This window comes from Atractosteus spatula, chromosome 7, assembly GCF_055471065.1.
Source record: "Atractosteus spatula isolate fAtrSpa1 chromosome 7, fAtrSpa1.hap1, whole genome shotgun sequence".
NCBI classification, from domain to species: domain Eukaryota; kingdom Metazoa; phylum Chordata; class Actinopteri; order Semionotiformes; family Lepisosteidae; genus Atractosteus; species Atractosteus spatula.
The window spans coordinates 58,371,204-58,376,589 of NC_142712.1; the positions used below are offsets into that span (position 1 = coordinate 58,371,204).

Here is a 5,386-nt window from a genome sequence, read left to right on the forward strand (position 1 = left end):
TGGTGTAGTTTGATTTTTTTTTTACAGTTTAGAAATAATAGATTTAGGTGAGACTTGAACACAAGGTGTAGGTAAAACATATCTGTGGAGGGATTCTACTTCAAACTGAGTAATGCTACAGTACTGTACATACAAAGATCTGAACCGGATGACATGCAAGATGAATATTTTATCCAGCCGATTGTAGGACATTGGTATTGTTTGGTGGACATCACAGTATTCTTGATATTCATAACAACTGAGTTAAAAAATTAAAGCACCAGAGCAAGGAGTTTTATTCAGTTCTGATAAATTTTCTATTGTACACGAGCACTTGTCTCAGATAAGTATTTTTACTTATCTAGCTAATTAAAAGTTTAAAATAGCTTGCTGAGTGCTGATCTAGGAGATACCAGCGAGAGAAGGCCATTGGCCTCTTGTAGGCTACGGGTGAATTGTATTATCAGGGAAACCTGTGCAACTTTGTGTCATTCTGATATGGAATTATTGGGTTTTTTAAGGGAACGGTACAGAACATCATAAAAATAGAAAAGATATGCTATCATTTTAAGAAAGGCTGTTCATCAATACCCTGTGTTGCGTCCTTTCGGGTTTTACCCGTGTTTTAAAAAAAAGTTCCTTCGACAACACTTTAAGGGAAGGGTTAAACCAGAATGCAGACGACTTTCAAGCGCATGAGTACAGCTAGCTGTACCCGGCCTTGTTCGTCCGCTGGCGAGGGGTACCCTTTCTGTCATGCCGGCGAGAAACCGAAAGCTAAGCGACCCCACCAGCAGACGACGAGTGAAACGGGTCTGAATCGACTTCGTGAGGCATCTTACTCACCTCGACTTCTACAGTATTCCCTCCTGACGGGGGCAGTGTCGGCTCGCCTTTTTATCCCCTCTGGATGGCGGTCATGGAGACGCGGCGTGGACTGCAATTAATTTTAAAAAAGGACGCACTGCTGCTTTTTCAGTACTGCTGTCGGAATCGGTTCGCTCATTCCCACCGACGCCGCCATCAGCCCTTGAAGTGGATTTTCCCCAAAAGAGACGAGCCAGCCAGGAGTCGAACCTAGAATCTTCTGATCCGTAGTCAGACGCGTTATCCATTGCGCCACTGGCCCGCATGCTGGTCTAGTTATACACGTCTCCCTAAGGGTCTCTCTAGCCTTCCTGCAGCGCCACACACGGGTTTTAACCTAGCTCGACCTTCAACATGTGGTGTTTGGAAGTCTTCTTATATCTCAGATTTATTTTTTCATGTTCTAATTGTGAAATCGTGCGGCGTGGAAGCAGAAAGCAGCTGAAAGCGCGCAAGGGTGCGGCACAGGCTGCTGGCTCTCGGGTCTCGGGTGGCTTTCCCACCCGAGTGCATTGCGCTCGCTTGCAGGAAATAACTGCTGTAAATAGCGAAACAAACATGTCAGAGTCTGCATTTAAGAAATGTTAATGACACAGCCTACCACGCATATGCAAAATGTTCAAACAGATCCAGAATAATGTAAGATATGAAAATACGTTTCATTTTCTGCGTTAACTGATTTTCATAATTCCTGCTTTATTACACAAAAAGGGCCTATAGGGTCTAAAGATCATTGCAGATTAACAGATGTGCCTAATATTACTGTAAAGGTATACTATAGTTTTTATTTTCTATAAATGTGGCGCTGATAAAGAAGACTTTGATCACCTCCGATCGCTTGGTGACCATGTCACCTTTCCCAAACCTAGTGCGTGTTCGCCCTCTAGCGACCACTCCCGACAGCGCAGCCAGGGACGAGCCTGTCAACAGCACGGCCGGGCCGAATGAGGCGCTGTGCTGTCATGCTGAGCTAGCCTGAACCTTTTCCCAAATTGAACCAACACAGAGCCCGTTTGAGATCATTCAGATGTGACTCCGTTCCCTAACATATCCCATAGAAGACTTATTAAATGTAATAATTTAATTTTAAATGCAGTAACGTTGTGTCAAACTGCGTTTGGGGTGGATTGTGACTTACAGGCGTTCAGTCGCAACTAATACTATCACGGATGGCAGCTTCGACCCCTTCGGCTCCTTAGCCGAGACTCGGGCTGTTAGTATTTACTCGATGACGGACACATGCCTTGATGAAGGTTTAGGGTTCTCGGGGAAGTTTTTAAGAAATTAAGCACTAACGCCGCTCGTTATCTTTAAATACAGCGCATAAATGAGAGAGTAAGCGCAGATCCTAAGACGCAAGATCACTGTTGAGAGCTGAACAGTGTATAAAGATCTCGCTAGCTGGTCTCGATCTATTCACAAGCCCGCCCTGGGGCACTTTCATGTATAGACCTACCGGGATGAAAGCTATGGAGTTTTCTGGGGGAGGGTTGTGTCCGAATTGGCCGGTTAGCTCAGTTGGTTAGAGCGTGGTGCTAATAACGCCAAGGTCGCGGGTTCGATCCCCGTACGGGCCAGTGTTTTTTTTTTTTTTAAAGCCAGCAGCCTCATCACCCTGCAACTCACAACTGGAAACCCACCGGAGCTCAGCAGGTGTGAGCCTAGCCAGTACCTGGATGGGAGACTCCTGGGAAAGCTAAGGTTCCTGCTTGAAGAAGTATTAAAGGGCCCAGTAGGGGGCGCTCACCCTGCAGTCAGTGTGGGTCCTAATGTCCCAGTATAGTGACGGGGACACTGCTGTAAAAAAGGCGCCGTCCTTCATAAAACTGAGGTCCTGACTCTCTGTGGTCATTAAATATCCCAGGATGTTTCTCGAAAAGAGTAGGGGTGTTACCCCGGCGAACTGGTCAAACTTCCCATTGGCCCTTACCAGTCATGGCCTCCTAATACTCCCCACCTCTGAACGCTTTACCACTCTGCTCTCCTCCCCACTGAGAGCTGGTGTGTGGGGAGTGTACTGGAGCACCTATGGCTGCTGTCACATCATCCAGGTGTTGCTGCACACTGGTGGAGGGGAGTCCCCATTACCTGTAAAGTGCTTTGAGTGGAGTATCCAAGAAAAGCGCTATATAAGTGTAAGGAATTATTAATTATTATTATCCTAACAAGCAGTGGATCAGTAGTAGAGACACTTTCTGCTTTCCCAAACCACAAATAATTTTTCTCCAGGAATGAACAGGACTGAGAGGACTCTTGAAAAGCAGAGTCAAAGTCCTGAACAAGGTTTCCGTTTGAAAAAAAATATATAAATTATAACAGGATAAGAGGAATCCTGTGGGACAGTTTTGGGGAAATGAAAATCCAGTGGCACATTTTTCCACGAACAATAATATGTTTATACAAGGACGTCTTGATCTAACATACTACATATATTTGAGCATGCAACTCTACATAGTATTGACGTGCGTCCTGTGACACGAGACGATCGAATTTGTCTAAAACCCAGGTTTAGCGTTTCAGACTAAAGGGACATTATGGATCCAGAAGAATATATTCAAAGCTAGGCCGCAAGAGGTCGCAATTGTAGCGTTAAAAACAAGGTTTTCTAATCCGACTCCTGTTACTGTACGTGTGCGATTCATTTTACCACTGGCGAGTGTCCGGGGTATCCGTGGACTTGTGGGTAACCTATTTAATGACAATGTGATATAATATTTATTTTGCAATAGAATCCTTTAAAATAAAATCCCGAAGTTCTTATTTGAGATTTCATTTTCCACTGGCTGGCTTCGGGAGGGACGTGCACAGATTTGAATATAAACTGGTGCGGCCACATCTCGAATGAAATCTTACAGAATCCACCAGACACGGGTTGGGAAGCAGGGTTATCCAAGCCAGCTCCTGGAGAGACCCACACCAGCTAATTTAGGGTGACCAACTGTACGACTCAAGCTGGACCAAGAGTCCCCAGGACCAAGACTGGAGACCCCTGTTACAGAGCGTGGGGTAGATCAAGTGTTTTCTCTCTCTCGGTCCTAGACACAACCAGAACACGATCAGAAAAGACAGAGCTCCCCGCCTCTTCTGACTGTGGTTCAAAATGAGATTTTATACAATGAGACTGATTTCCAGCTGAATGCTGAGGGTTTTTTTCTACAATGAAGAGGTTGGATTAATTATTGATTAGTGTAAACACCGAACCAATCTTCTCGTTGTTGAGGTGGTTGAGGCGCTCATAATTAGGAGTGTCTGCGCCATTCACACCCGGAACTGGACATCATTCGTCGGTCACCTATTCAAATTCCTAAAGACAGAAATACGGCGCCAGACATTTGATAAGCAAGTTAGGGAACAGAATAAACGGAGCTTGAATGTCTGCTGAATTTCCGCGCTGTAGCATTTCAGCACCAGAACATCTTAGAATCCAAAAAGAGTTAAAAGGGCCTGATCCAGCAAGAAGTTCAAATAAAGAGTTCAATTAGCCTCACTAATTAGTTGGAGCAAAAGGCAGAAGAGACAGGAGTCCTCCGGGTCCGAGGTGGAGGAACACTGCAGACTGCAGAGACAGGTGTCAATTGTAATCTGTTTCCGGATGCAGTAAATAACTTAGGTATTTCACTAACGTCTTCAATTGAATCATAACCTACCCCCAGCTAAGGTAAGGGAACCCCCTTACACGTGTGACTCGTCGCACTTAATTGTAGCTTGTCAAAGAGCTTGGAGCGCGGGTCTGTTACCAGAGCCACCCCGATACGCCTGACTTCCCTCACCCAAAGAAACGGTTCGGTGGAGATTTCAGGAAGAGCCTTCTGCCCAGCGGACTCAAACCTCCCATTACTGCAGCAACGAAATAAAACTGCGGATAGAGATAACAGGCTCTGAACCTAGCCGAGCAGAAAACAGACCCGGAATTTAAAAAAAACACAGACGTGCGAATGAAAGTGCATGACGATTAAACACTGTGAAGAATACGCGTCTGCTTTTTAACTGCCATTGGTTTTCCCATACTTTTTTATTGTTAATCGTCAGCATTTATAAATAATACACCGCTGACTCTTTCTGCTCCATTCCTGTGCGCAGCAGATGTGCGAGATCATCCACTGACGCATTTAACCCACCTACAGCTCTCCTGTACCAATCAGTTATCAGATAACAGAAACGCGATAATATGTATCTGTACTGCTGCCTTGCATGTGAGTAGGACTTACTTTTAAAGCCTTGATACGTGACTGTAGCCGTACTGTTAACACTGCTACTAACAGTGTAATTTAAATAATACTAATGGAAAATTGTAACCACCAGCTATCCCCCAGTGGAAGGTGGAAGGCTGTTTCACCTGAAGCACAGACTGCGAGGTGCTATTATCTGACAGCAGGCAGGACAGATACTGTACATTGCTTTAAAAGAGAGCGACAATAATGAGGAGATACACCTCTAGAGCTGTAGTTGTTTTAAAGGTGTCTACAGAGTTTCACTCCAGCTGGGCTCTTATCGACCTCAAACGCTCATTATTGGTATAGATTGGCCGCTGTACAGCTTC

The 5,386-nt window shown here is 45.0% G+C and overlaps 2 non-coding genes across 2 annotated transcripts; one reads left to right on the top strand and one right to left on the bottom strand.

Moving 5' to 3' along the window:
• Window positions 1–1,035: 1,035 nt before the first annotated feature.
• trnar-acg (transfer RNA arginine (anticodon ACG)) lies at window positions 1,036–1,108 on the bottom strand. Its single transcript has one exon. It is a non-coding gene; the product is annotated as a tRNA-Arg (tRNA).
• Window positions 1,109–2,349: 1,241 nt separating this feature from the next.
• trnai-aau (transfer RNA isoleucine (anticodon AAU)) lies at window positions 2,350–2,423 on the top strand. Its single transcript has one exon. It is a non-coding gene; the product is annotated as a tRNA-Ile (tRNA).
• Window positions 2,424–5,386: the final 2,963 nt, after the last annotated feature.